This window comes from Poecilia formosa, unplaced genomic scaffold, assembly GCF_000485575.1.
Source record: "Poecilia formosa unplaced genomic scaffold, Poecilia_formosa-5.1.2 Scaffold169, whole genome shotgun sequence".
Lineage (NCBI taxonomy): Eukaryota > Metazoa > Chordata > Actinopteri > Cyprinodontiformes > Poeciliidae > Poecilia > Poecilia formosa.
The window spans coordinates 1301232-1315052 of record NW_006800108.1 but is presented as its reverse complement, the minus strand read 5'-3'; the positions used below and the strand labels follow the sequence as shown (position 1 = coordinate 1315052).

The window sequence follows — 13821 nt, the reverse complement described above, 5'->3', positions numbered from 1 at the left end:
ACATACCACGCACACAAAAGCTTTCTGATGCAGCTCTCTGGCAAGCCTTGCACGTGAGCATGCACAAACACCTAAAGGAAAAACGCATTTACTAACCCACCATACATGTAAGGTCATGAACGCACAATCACGTCAGAGAGGCACACTTGCAATCACGTACTCTTCATGGGAGATTTAAGAGGCTGAAAACACAATGGCTTTTAAGAGGTTTCAAGTAAGCTAATGACATACAAAGGAACCCGAATTCTGTATTGATCCAACACTTTAGCAGCGAGATGAAAACACAGGCCGTCTAGAGCTGCCACGGGCGTGCGACACAATTAAGACTGCAGTTCATTTCTCAGGTTGGCTCAAATGTGCTTAGAGTCATTAGAGCAAAAAAAAAAATGAAAGGAGTTCATTTTGGTGGTAATTGTGCAGAGCTATATGAATCAAGATGACATTTGTACCAGTAATTGTGTGGATTTTTTATTTTTTTTTAAATCGGTCTTGACTGAAAAGAGCCTCGATATTGAGCGAAATCAGTCAAGGTTAAAGCAAAACTCAACAGCATTTTGTAAATACTACTAGAAATTTGGAAAAATGCAACAACTAACAATGAACAGACATATTGTTGAAACATTTGGTTTTGGTTGAGTTATGTTAATTTCACCCTGAATGAGAGAGGATGTACAGCTCTGGAAAAAATTAAGAGCCCTCTGCACTGAGTGAATATGAACTTGTCTTCTTTGCATTATTTGATGTCTTAAAGTTATTTTAACCATTTCTCATATTCTTCAAATAAAGATTACATTTTTGCTTGGAAATTCAGAGACATTTTGTCAGTAGTTTATAGAATAAAAGATCAATGTTTATTTTACTCAAACATTAGCCTGTAAAAAGTTAAATCAGAGAAACTGATAATTTCGCAGTGGTCTCTTAACATTTTCCAGAGTTGTATATACATTTAAGTCATTCCTCACATGAAAAAAAAAACATTGGCCCTCATTAAGTTGGTATTAGTTTCAGTTTAAAGCAATCTCTTTGCTTTAAACACCCACTTTAAATATTATTATATTTAAAGATATGGATGGATTAATTTAGCCCGTTTTAAAAGCTGGAAAACTTTTTAACTGTTAAGTTTCATTTATGGTGTCCTTGTGAATAACTAAAGTATTCAATATCAACTAAAATCCAAATAATGCTCTCCATGTAAACAATGGTTGACTGAAGGCTGATGGAGATTAATTTTATCAATTTAATCAGTCAATTGTCTTCTAGGACAGAATGTTAAAAAGCTAGTAATTTTACACAGAAGTTTCTCATTTTACCCACATTTTCCATAATTCATCTTAAATCACATTGACTTTATTTCTTTTTTTGATTGCATTGGTGGCATTTTTCACACTGGCTGATAAATTTAGAGGTTACTGGCTGTGGCACCAATGCAAGGCAGCAAACAGTCCTGTTTGATAAAATTCAGTGCTGGACATTCAGTCTTCCTGAAGGTCAGCTTAAAATAAATGTGCTTCTTAATATTGTTCATTGTAACTTCTTTTAGAAGTTAAAATTGGAACATTCTTAGTTATCAGCTTCCAGCTCCTTCTTCTGTTAAAAGAGCTTATTTAAAACTGGATTTTAAACTGCAGATTTTGCTGCAGTAGGAGTGTGTTGAATTTAGGTAATTCAATTCAAAAATACTTTATTAATCCAAAGGGAAATTAAACTTTGTAACTCATATTATCCAAGTTCCTTCAGAGTTGTTGTAGCTGCAGATAGGAAGGATTTCCTGTAGCAGTCAGTATTACAGTAGTTCTAAAGAAGCCTCTGACTAAAGACACTGTTGTGTAAGTGTCATGCATTGGAGAGATGCAGTGGAGCCTAAAAACACCGAAATAGTTACATTTACCATGTGTAAGCTAAGTAAATAAAATAATTGAATTCTTAATTTTAGTAGGAAAGTAGTTTATTAAGTCAACTTAAAAAAGTTATTTATCATACATCACTGGATTCACAATAGTCATAAAAAGTCTTAAATTTAACTTATTGAAACCAGGAGAAAATCTGTTTTCTATGTTTATCTTCCTTTATGGTAACTAGTTTGTTTTTACTCTCCCTTCTTATTTAGGACTAAAGAGTCATATAAACTGATTTGTTTGTTTTCATCGCAGCCTCAGTGTTAAATATCTCAATCAAAGGTGTACATTTGACAGTCCACTGGTTTTCCTTGTAGACTCTAAAATAAAGGTTGAAAAAAATAAATGCAACAATTAATTTGTCTACGTATTAGTGTGAGTTGTTGAAGGTCTACTTTCTGGTATTTTTGATGAAAACTGTCCCATTTTGTCCTCACGCTGACCAAACTTTTCAGCAAGTTTTAACCTGTCACTTCAAATTTTTGGTTGATGGCATCAAGTTGCCATGACACCAGACTATTTGGGCTGCCCTCTGACCTCCTTTCAGGACACGCTGTGCTCAGTCAGAATGCATCTCGAGCAGCGGCTTGAGTTCAAAGAGCCGGAGAGGAAAGGAGCGAGGGCGGGGTGAGGCTGTGTGTCCTCCATGTTAAATTAGATAAGATGCCTGAGGCCGTACATGCTGACAGGAACACACAAACCCAAACATATATCTGAGGAGAACATGCCAACACAAAACACACATTTCTGTCATTGTTTCATTGTGTTGCAATGTCATAATTATTGCATTTGTTTGGCTAACTCCTGTTAGATTGTATATTTTGTCAGTATTAATGCATTATTCATCTCCAGTGTCTAACTGTCTTTGTTGTTTGTCTGTGTTTGCATTACTCTCTTCCTTCATTTTACAATATTCAGTTTATTAATTAGTTTCCTAATGAACACGACATGTTTTAAGCTTCCTTCATCAAAAATCCATTTTATTTCTTTGATTGTCACTAAGTATATTACTTAGAAATAAATGTGTGTAAATGTATTGATCAATCTCAAATTTATTTTATATCATTTATTGTATAGCTAATCTGATAATGCTTATCTCCTTACATGCTATGTCCAACGATAGACGCCTTCCCAGTGAGAAGAGAGGTAAAAGTTGCTTCCTGCTTTAAAGGTAAAGCTTTCTACAACATATTTTTTCATGTTTAAAAGGAAAAGGGATGAAATTAGCTTGACATGTCAGAAAGTTTGACTGGGAATATCAGTAATCTAACATTTATGTCACTGTTTAATGTTTTCTATCTGCATCAGTCGCTCTCTCGTGTTCCCTGATTTTTATAAAAGCTCTTAAAGATGCTGTAATATTGTTTAAATGAGTCTTTTTCTTGCATAGCTACAAAGAGACTGCTTTCTGGTTTCTTATATTTAAAACAATTAGTGTTTTACATTATTAAATGATTGCATAAGTTAAAAACACACAACTTTACAACTTTATAAAGTTGTTCTCATTTGTTTCTTATCAAGTCCTTTTTTAATCCCTTTTTATATCGATTCTCTTCTGACCTTCAAAGCACAACTCAAAACTCTTCTGTTGAAGTTAGCTTTCTCACATTTATATGTATATTTTAAAGTTATGTTACGGTTTTGTGTCTTTATAGCCATTTTTTACTGTTTAATTTGTGTTTTTAGTGTTGTAAAGTATGCTTGGGTGTTTTGAAAGGCGCTAACAAATAAAATGCTTTATAAATACTATTATTATTATTATTATTAATGCAGTATAAACTTTAATATTTTAAAAAATAATTGGTATACATCTTTAGTAATCCATATCACCCATTTTCCTTTCTGCATTAGTTAGACACTAACGCAATATTTTAGTTTGAAAACTTAAACAGTTATCCTGTTCAGTTAATGATGTTTTCACAGTTTAAAACCATCCACTTTGCTTTAGTCAAAAGTACTGAGGCTATTTGGAGGAGGTGGTGTCAGTGTGGTTTCAAATTAACACTAGAGCGGTTCTTTTGTGGTCTGGATGTGGTCCGACTCTGATCCGACACAGCTGCAAGATTGAGCCAACTGCCCTCCTGTAGCCAGGTATCAGTTGCATTGTGGGAGGAGGTAGAGTAAGGAAACTAAGAGACAATGGCCGCATGTGTTTTTTGTAAAAGATAAAGCCTGATGCAACTTTCAACATGTCCAAACAACAACATCATCTCGGATAATTTAGCCGGAAATGAACCAAGTAATGCAGTAATGATATAAATAATTCTCCATATTTTGTGGTAGCTCAGAACGTAGCATTTACTTCCTGTATTTCCACTTCTGACCAGCAAATATGCTGAATGCTGTTGCATGGTTTGTAGTGACAGGTTTAAGTTTGTTTGAAGTTTTTCTAAAAAAGAAGTTGAATCACCATAAAAAATTAACAAACTCAACAACAGATTTGAGCCAAAGTAAACAAACTAGAGGTCTGAAAACAACACTGAGGAATATTTCACCCAAATTGTTTTTTCAGTAAGTAGAAGTAAAATCTTTTCTTTTTTTTTTTTTTTGATTGATTGATTGAGCGGTTTCTCCAATGAAAAGAGTCGAATCTTCGTCGCTGAGAAAATCTGCCCACAGAGACTCAGACACAGACGAAGACAGATAATTTAGAAAGTCTCTGCAGAAGTAAATTGTAACACAGACATGCACAATTTGGGTTGGAATGGTTCATGGATGCCTAAGCATTAAGACAAACTCCAACAAATGACTTCACTCTGCTTTGTTAAAAGGAATCTATAAAATGTTGTTTTCTTACCGAGAATTTATTACGTGTCTGTTGTAATAGAAGCTCTTCTGTGTATGTGGATGGATGGAGGGATGAAGAGAGAAATATAAGTGAAATTAAGGTGAGCTGCTGTGCTAAAAATATGAGTCTGTGGATAGACAGAATAAAGGATGAAGCTGATATTTTTAGAAAGCACATCTAAAGGAGGAATCTTCCATCACCAAAGCTCACCGTAGCATTTGAACATTATACCCGCTCTAAATGTTTGCGAGAGCGCGCTGGAGATCATGGAAGAAGATTTAGATGCTCCTCTCTCATCCCAATCAAAAATGAAAAATCGGATCGGCCATGTGTGGGAACGGTTCTGACCTGAGATCCCCACTGGTGCTAATGCATCTCTTCAGTAAGAATGGTGTTTGGTGCAAGGCCAGGATAATTATTCACAAACCATAAATTATTAGCTCTCTTAATTTGATTCTAAAGTGTGATTTATCACAAACCCCTCCTTTTTTTTTTTTTTGCTCTCATAGTACCTTATTTACAAAGCCAGAAATCGTTGCCATGGGAACACAGCACCAGGCAACCTCAGTGGCTTGGCATGATGCCCAGTGGTTGCTAGGGCAGTGTTGTCAATGGCTATTGGGTTGTGTGGACCTGTGTGTGTGTGTGTGTGTGTGTGTGTGTGTGTGCGTGTGCGTGTGCATGTGTGTGTTTTCTATGTGAATAGAAGTGAATATTATGTTTTTAAATTACTATGAATGTAAAAATCAGGATTAAATGAATAGATCAAAGCTATTTCATGTTTTTAGGCTTATTTTTATGCATCTGCAATGTCATTTTTATGAGATAATGTGTGGCATTTTAAATAGTTTTTATTGCTGGTTTCGGTTTGTGAGTGTCATTCAAGCCTTTTCTAAATGATTTTGTCTAATGAGGATTCGTGTTATTAGAATTATGAATGTCTCATCTATGAAATAGTAAATTAGTAGAGATGCTTTGATCAATTTTTTATTGGTCAATTGATATCGATATCCAGTTTTCTTTGGAATCTGAACTTGCAAATCCGTTTTTTCTAAACAGGACATAAAATATTAAAATTTTGCTCCATGTTTCTTGATGATAGTTTTTAATCCAACAGAAATTATTCATCAAATAGTATATGTCTAACTTTAATCATATTCTTACAGAAACAACAAAAAAGCTTGTTGATTTGTAAATAGAAATTCTTAGTTTTGATGTGCTTCAGATTTTCTGATCACCAATCAGAGTCGATCAAGGGATATTTGGCCCATTTTGATCTCAAACTGATTGATTAGTTCATCTAAGAATTAGAAAACATTATTAGGTCTGAGAGTCAGTTTTATCTTCCGTAAAATGGAAAGGAAACTTATTCAGTATTCTTTGTTTGATGTTTTTGCATGGAGAAAAAAGAGAATGGAGCTACAACTTAAAAAAATTGTTTTAATTGTAGTCAAATTAAGTTTGTCAAATTTATTTTATTTCTGTTTGTTTAACATAAGTTAATAAACGTAATATATTTACTTGGATAAACTTAATTTGATTGCTTGTAACAAATTAATTTTTTTTAATTGGATCTATTTTATTTTTTAAGTGAACAGTTTGTAATTTAGCTCAGCAGGTCTGTTGTTTTGTCAAAAATAATTGAATACTTTAATTCTGTGAATACAAGAAGACTTTAACTTAAATTTTCTATCATAAAAAAAACCTTTACAGGATTATTGTATTACGCTTATATACTCCAACCCATATACTGAAGATTCATGCTTTAATTCAATAGAATTGTCTTTTTTTTTGGTTTCTAAAGTGTAATCCCAAACCTCCTTATTTGACCCAGGAGCCGCTGTTTTTTTGGCCCCGGGGCCACCCAGGCTTCTGGTAACGGAGGCTCCTGTTTAGACATGCCTGGGCACATTGGCACAGAGCTGGCGTTGGCACAACCATGCCGCATGCATGCGTGACCGGACTGCGAATGAGTCGGTGTGAGGTTTAAATGGGTAGAAGAGGAATCAAGGGGATGAAGGGAGGAGATTCAAGTGGTGCTTGTCAGAAAAAAAAAGAAAAAAGTTTCAAAAGATTTGGGAACTTTAAGTGTGCGGTGATGAAGGACGAATCAGAGACGCGTAGAGGGCAGAGAGGAGAGTCAAAGAGAGGCAGTGAAGGGTGGGCGGAGGCGGGCTTTTACAATAGCAGGAGGGAGTGGAGAGGTGGGGCTTTTGTTCGAAACGTAGCCAAAAAAATGTTTGTCAAATATGTGAAACTCTCAAACCAATTCAAATGGCGTTGCCTTACGCTGTCACATTTATCTGATTTATCACAAAATATTTTTAAATAAACCAATCAGCTACTGCATCCGGCTGTGTTGTGTAATTCAAAGTGACGAGCACATATAACCCTGTCAGCTAATAGAGTGAGTTACCTTATGTGGAATCAGCAATAAGCTGCTTCCACTTCTACATCTGCAGTTGTATTTTGGTGCATTGACCAAGCTGAATAGAAGGCCTTGCAGCTCAGCTGTGCAGCAGCCATCAAATAATCCATGAGTCCTTGAGGCACACAGCAGCAGTGTCAAAACACATCCATTGACGGCTAATAACAGCCAATTTGCTGCTTTCGCTGGAGATCACCTCGGCGAGATGTCGAATGTGTGGGTGAACCCCATTATTTATGGAACATAATAAGAGAGATTGACTATATGGTGCCATTGCTCCAAGCTGTCATCCAATTATTTGGTCATTAAATTCTATTTGATACGTTGAAAACTAATGTAGAACAAGGCAATTTTAGCAGCACTCTGAAAATACCTTGTTTAACAGCACAAACCAGCAGCCTCCTTTCACTGCAAGGCGCTGTCATCATGACACCATGCAGGGAATCTGATGAAAGTATAGATGCATAGATACACACTCTGTTTGCCAAATTGATCTAATTTAACAGGCTGCAAATTTAAAAATCTACTTGGTCATTATTTGACTTGTTGCTGTGCTCACATTGTCTGTGGTGTTTAGCTGATAGCTGTAATTTCTACAGGTGACATTTTGCATTAGGTAACCTTTGATAATACTCAGAGTTTTGCAGCTGAATTGTTTCAGGGCTGCTGCATAAAACATCTTTCTTTTCACTTAGTAGTCAAAATGGATGAGTAATCTTTCTAATACGATGCTTGCAAAAGTATTCACATACCTTAAACTTTTTCATATTTTGTCTTATCACAACCACAAGCTTCTGTGAATTTTTTTAAACATTATTTTTATTCTGGACTTTCAGAAGAACCATTCAAACATTTGTTATGCTCTTAATAACAGTAGAGGCGAACTTATATAGTCCAAGATTGCATGGATTTTAATTGCACTTTCAAGTTCGTACACGAATAACATTTAGGTCAGAATCAAATGACCGAACAGTTAAAACATCCAACAAAACAAAAAGGAAATAAAAAAACTCTCAGGCATGTACAACAGAAATAAATCACATTTTCAAACATCTGACAATTTTCTTTAATCTTATTTATCAGAGTAGCTTCAGTGAATTTTATTGGGATTTTCTGTGATAGACTTTCACTAAGTGGCACATATCAAATTAGAAAAGTATTCCATTCACTTGATATCTCTTAATAAAGTATATTGCAACTAGTTCCTTCAGATGTCATCTAATTACTATACAGAGTAACCTGTGTGCAGTTTAATCTCAGTTCTCGCATGAGATTAATTATTTAAGCAGCATAGATCCTATGGTATCTCTGGAGCAGCTGCAGAGATTCACAGCTGAGATAGGAGAAAAGGTCAGCAGGACATCTACTAGCCCTGCACAAATCTGGACTTCACAGAAGAAATTGTTGAAAGAGACCTGGAAAATAAATGCTGTTTGCCGTGTACAGGGTTGCTACACACGCTCAGAAAGTCGGAAAATATGGAATTTGCCTGGATAAGTATGGATAAAGAAAATTGCAAACAGAAAAATATTTGAGTTTCCAGTCATTTCAAATAACATCCTGCATCAATGATTTGTCATGTTAGAGTTTGACTACACATATTTTCCCGCTCATTTGAAAACCGAAAACTTTCTGACCCATTTTCCACTTTACATCACAGTTTTAAACTAAACCTGTGGATTACTAGCTAAAAAGTATCAAATGTGTTTCACATGCCAAATAAAACTTTGAAACAACCTTTTTCAAGTTTTAAAAAGGCATTAGTTATAACTGTCTGTGCTTTAAGGATCATGTGTCTTATGCTGTAGAAGAGAACTGATTTAAGTTAGTTCAGATGCAAAAAAAACACAGCAAAACAGCTCTTTACCATGATCAGAACTTCAGCTTTGTATTTGGGAAACATTTGGAGAAAGGAAATCACAGTGGTGGCAGCATCATGCTGCAGGGATGCCAAAACACTTGAGACTGAGGGAGATACTTATCTTCTGAAGGGACAACAATAATAAGCTCTGCACTGCAAAAATGCAAAATTTTACCAAGTATTTTTAGTCTAGTTTCTAGTGTAAATATCTTAATACACTTTAAATAAGAGAAAATGAACAAACAAGTAACTTTTCAGCATGATACAGGAGCTTGTCTTAAGTCAATAATGTTTTAGTATTGATTGAAAAGTCACTTGTAAGTTAGTTTTGTCTTATTGTAAGTGTACTAAGATATTTGCAGTTGAATCTAGACCAAACATTTTTGGTAAGATTTTGAATTTTTGCAGTGCATCGCTATAGTGGAATGGGCTAAATCAGTAGATGGACTTTAGATCTGCAAAGCTGTCAGAAACATTACCCAGAATACCCAAAGGTGCAAAATACAATGCCACACTTTTCATATTTTAACTTATAAAATCTAAATTTTCATCCCACCAAACAATTATGCCACATAAAATCCTGCTAAAATCATATGTTTGTAGTAACTAGTTACATTTACGTGAGTAACCTTTTGGCAGAAAAATTGTTTTACTACACTATGCTTTTTACTTTTACCTCAGTAATATTTTTATAACAAGTAAAATGTCTGGATACTTTAATAGCTGCTTCTTTTTAGTGAGATAGTTTCACCAATAAAGAAAATAATGCATGAAATACAGACACACCTACAGTTTAATCTAAAGTGAGACTTGTTGTTTGTGCCAAGCTTTGTTTTTAATTTTTTTCCACCTGCTGTTCCATTTGGCACTAGAAGTACTTTACTCTGCTTTAGCATACATATTTGCATTACTGACTGTAAGTATTAGGTTCATGGTTTATTTTTTATGATTTGGAAAAGTACTGTCTGAATCGGTTATTTTGTAATCATGTCATCTATTTGAATTTTTTCAATTTTTTTAGTTTTAGTATTTAAAATACCAGAATTTGACATAACATTTTTGTCTGTCTGATGGCATCATTTATAAATATTAAATCAGATGTTCAGATCAGTAACTCTGGACTTGAAAAGCCTTTTAGCCAGATTTTTTTTTTACTCAGTAACAAAATATGTCGCGACATGATCAATATCAGTAGCTAATACATCTGATAGAATATTCATTGAACTCCGATTCAAAACCACACCGCTCAATTTCTCACAGCCAGGTAAGCAAAGCTGGTGGAATCAACTGACTACTCACCCTTTTTTTTTACCTAGCAACTCACTCATAAAGCCGCTGCACGTAAACTCGGTGTGAACAAAACCGGATTTGGAGACGGAGAACTGCGTCCTTAATATATCCAGCAGTTATTAGGACGCAGCCCTCTGCTGGGTCCTTATGGGAAACCGAGAGCGGCAGAGATACCAGCGGCCTGTAGCCCGGTACGGCTGATATATGTTAGTTTCCAGGAGAGGGGAGGCGGGTTCAAAAAATTTGAAGGTGTGGTTTGTAGTATGGTGCGCTCATAGTCCGGAAAATACGGTAATTGGTCTTAAAAGATTTTTTGAAAACGAATAAATTATCTGCAAATAACGCCATGTTTGAGTGTCTCTGCTGTAGTAGTGACTAGCGGCGTAATCATGTAATTTTATTATCACTAGATGGCAGTAGGTACAGAGCATTTTACATTAAAACAAGAGAATTAGTGATGCATGAATGTTACTACATTCATGAATGTTACTACATTCATGCATCACACCTGAACAGTGCTGTGGCGCTGTTCAGGTGTATTTTTGAAGTGGACATGTTAAGTGCAATTTGAAATAAGAAATGTAAAATATGATGAAAATAAATTTTTGTGTTTATTTGATTCCTATTCAAGACACTTTGATAAGAATGACTATTAATTTAATCTTTGTTTACATTTTTGGTTGGTGGTGTGCCTCGTGATTTTTTCAATTAAAACAATGTACCTTGGCTCAAACTACTGGACTAATTGACGCAGCAGCAGTTTAAAAATTTGCCCACTGTGCCTCATAACTGCTTAAAAATAAAAAAACAACAGCGTGGAGTAAAGACTGAATAAAACAGGAAAGGTTACACCACGAGTTTGGCAGGATTTCAGATATTTAAAACAAAAAGGGAATCAATAATTATCCGTTTTTAAAATCGTGATAGGTTTTTCAGCCAGTTTGTCGAGCCTGATTTTTACTCTTACTGGAGTAATTCCTTAGAAGGCTATTTTTTACTTTTACTTGAGTAAAAATATGTTGAAGTAGTGCTATTATTACTTCAGTACTATTTCTGGGTACTCTACCCACCTCTGACTAAAATACGTTGCGGTTTGAGATTGTCACAAAATACAGACATGAGCACTTTTGCCACCCGTCTTCAGAAGAAAACGGTTTAAGAGTTTCTATTTAAAATGCATCGGAGAAACTGCAGCAGCACTGCTATTTAGGTAGAGGTCCAACCTGATCAAAAACAATAAAAGGTCACAGTTAAGAGTTGAACCTCTGAGAGGCAGCGAAACAAAGCTGAGCACAGAGCTGAATCAAATCTTTGAGGATAAGGAAGATTCCAGCCGCTCCACTCGCAGAAGTAGGTCATGCAGACGCCTACAGTATGCAACTGCAGGTTAAGTGCTTGTCTTTGTATTCCAGACAGCGAAGGTCTGCTGCGGCCTCTGGAGGGGGAAGGGGTGTCTTTGTTCTGCGTCCTCCCACAAGAGGGAGACAAGTCCACAGAAAACCACAGTGCAGGATGTTTTTGTTTTTTTTGTCTTTTGTCACATTGTTAAACTTCTAGAATTGATGCAGATCACTAGGAAGCATGACATTTTACATTTTCTAGAAAACAGATTAAAAAAATACAATGATTGATAAGACGATAGAGAGAATCTGGAGGAGGAGGAGAAGAAGATGGAGAGCCGGCAGACTCCAGCGCTGACCCTGCTCCGGTGCTCTGCAGTGTGAGGTAGTTGGTTGTATGGTTTCGCATAATAAACAGCCTGGAGATAACTGTACAACCTTCTAGCTTTCCCTGCGGAGTCACCCAGACTTCAGATGGACGCCTTCAGTCTACCCTCCTTTTGATATGGTAAGTATAGAGAGCGGAGAGAGAAAAAGGGCAGAAAGTTATAATATAAATGACTTTTTGCTGAACCCAGAGAGGAATCTGTCTCAATAAGCACAGATTAAAGTAATTCCCGGGTTAAATTTAAACTAAACCTACTGTAAATTTGTTTCCTGACGTCTTTATGCAAAAAAGGAGCATATCTGTTATGCAGACAGTGAAACAGACGAACTGACAGTCTGCGCCACACACATCGCAGCTATTATTAGGTTTCAAATTATTCTAATTCGCTTTCAACTCAGTAATTATATTTGCACAAACACAAACAACAAAACAGTTTCAGTGCTGACTGTAAATTTAATAAATCTAGATTAGGTTTGATTAGCTTTCGAGATCGCGATAATCCAGTTTTCAATACAGACACCTCGCCCTGCAGTGTCTTTGATTAGTTATTTGGTGCAGTCTAACGGGATGAAGAGCCATCTGTCAATAACGGCTTCGTTTCATTAACATCACTCCAGGAGGTAATCTTACGTTTTGTCTGAATTTATCACAGCAGAATGAGACTAAAGTAATAGTAATGTTTTTAGATATTCATTCACTACTTGCTTATTTTTCTTTTTCAAAACCTAAAAATAGAAGTGAAGTGGTGCTTCTGTTTTTAAAATTTCTGCTGTAGATATCTATTAAAAATTACAAGTTTTTCCAAAACGTTGTTTCATTTCTGCTCTTTTGATTGAAACTACTTTTTATTTTTTGCTCAGTAGCTCTTGTCACATTAGCAAATTCTGCTAGATGATGAATCGTTCCAAGAATTTTTTGCGAAAAATGATAATATTGTAATATTGTTACATTATGGTAATGGCAAGAAGTCATTCTCAAAGATCAATTAACAATAAATTCTAATGAACATTTAACTCTGGAACTGAAAGACATTTTAAATATCCAAATAAAACAACAGAAAAAATAAATAAAATTGAAAATGAAGTCTCTGTAACAAAATTGTCCTTCAAAAGAAGGTCTGGTTGAGACCAAAGACTTTTCTCATCCAGTTTTTGGTAGAAAGAGAGAAAAAAAACCCCAATAAATCATGCAATTGGAAATAATTTAACTTGTTTTAATTTATAGTGCGATTGATTTATTGCAGCAGGCCTTCTTCTCAACTCTAAGCGAAACCTTAGAGACATGTTTTGAATCAGAAAACCTAAAAAAATGAAACAAATGTCTGATTAAACGAGCAGACATTAGTGTCAGTGTCTCCTGAAGCACGAGGCTGAACTTGCCTCCCTGCCTCCGCCTCCTTCCCCTCCCCTGTCCCCCAGTGTGTCTGGCTAGTGGCTCAGACACCCAGTATCCGCATTGCGTTGCAGCGCTCCAGCGAGGAAGGGTGGGAAAAAAAAAAAAAAGCACATATCAGCGATCTCTGCTGAGCACTGCACAAAGAAGCAACTCCCCGGCAGGTTTCCAACTCCAGGGGAAATTCAGCCTTCACATCAGACCCACTTTACACCTGCTGTTTCTGAACAGGCAGCCGGATTAATTTGATGTAAATTGTGTGTTTATATTACCCTCCATTATATTCACGCTTATTTTATTTTAAGCTGGGACTTTAAGCTGAGGAATTTGGCATAATTTCTGCCAAATTAAAGCGCGGTGGATGCGTTGTGTGCTGACATAAACTGCAGACTGTTTGTGCTGCTGTGGTCAGAAACGGCTGGGAGGTTAATCACCTTTG

General features: G+C 35.8%; 1 long non-coding RNA gene across 4 annotated transcripts in view; it reads left to right on the top strand.

Annotated features, from left to right (window-relative positions):
- LOC103146863 (uncharacterized) overlaps nt 1–13821 on the top strand; it is a 31671-nt gene that overhangs the window by 12100 nt on the left and 5750 nt on the right. For 2 of the 4 annotated variants that reach the window (XR_001663758.1, XR_001663756.1), the window contains exon 5: nt 3019–3066. The exons of the other annotated variants lie outside the window; for them this stretch is intronic. This is a non-coding gene — a long non-coding RNA (uncharacterized LOC103146863). The remainder of the gene's footprint in view (nt 1–3018; nt 3067–13821) is intronic. 4 annotated transcript variants of the gene reach the window in all.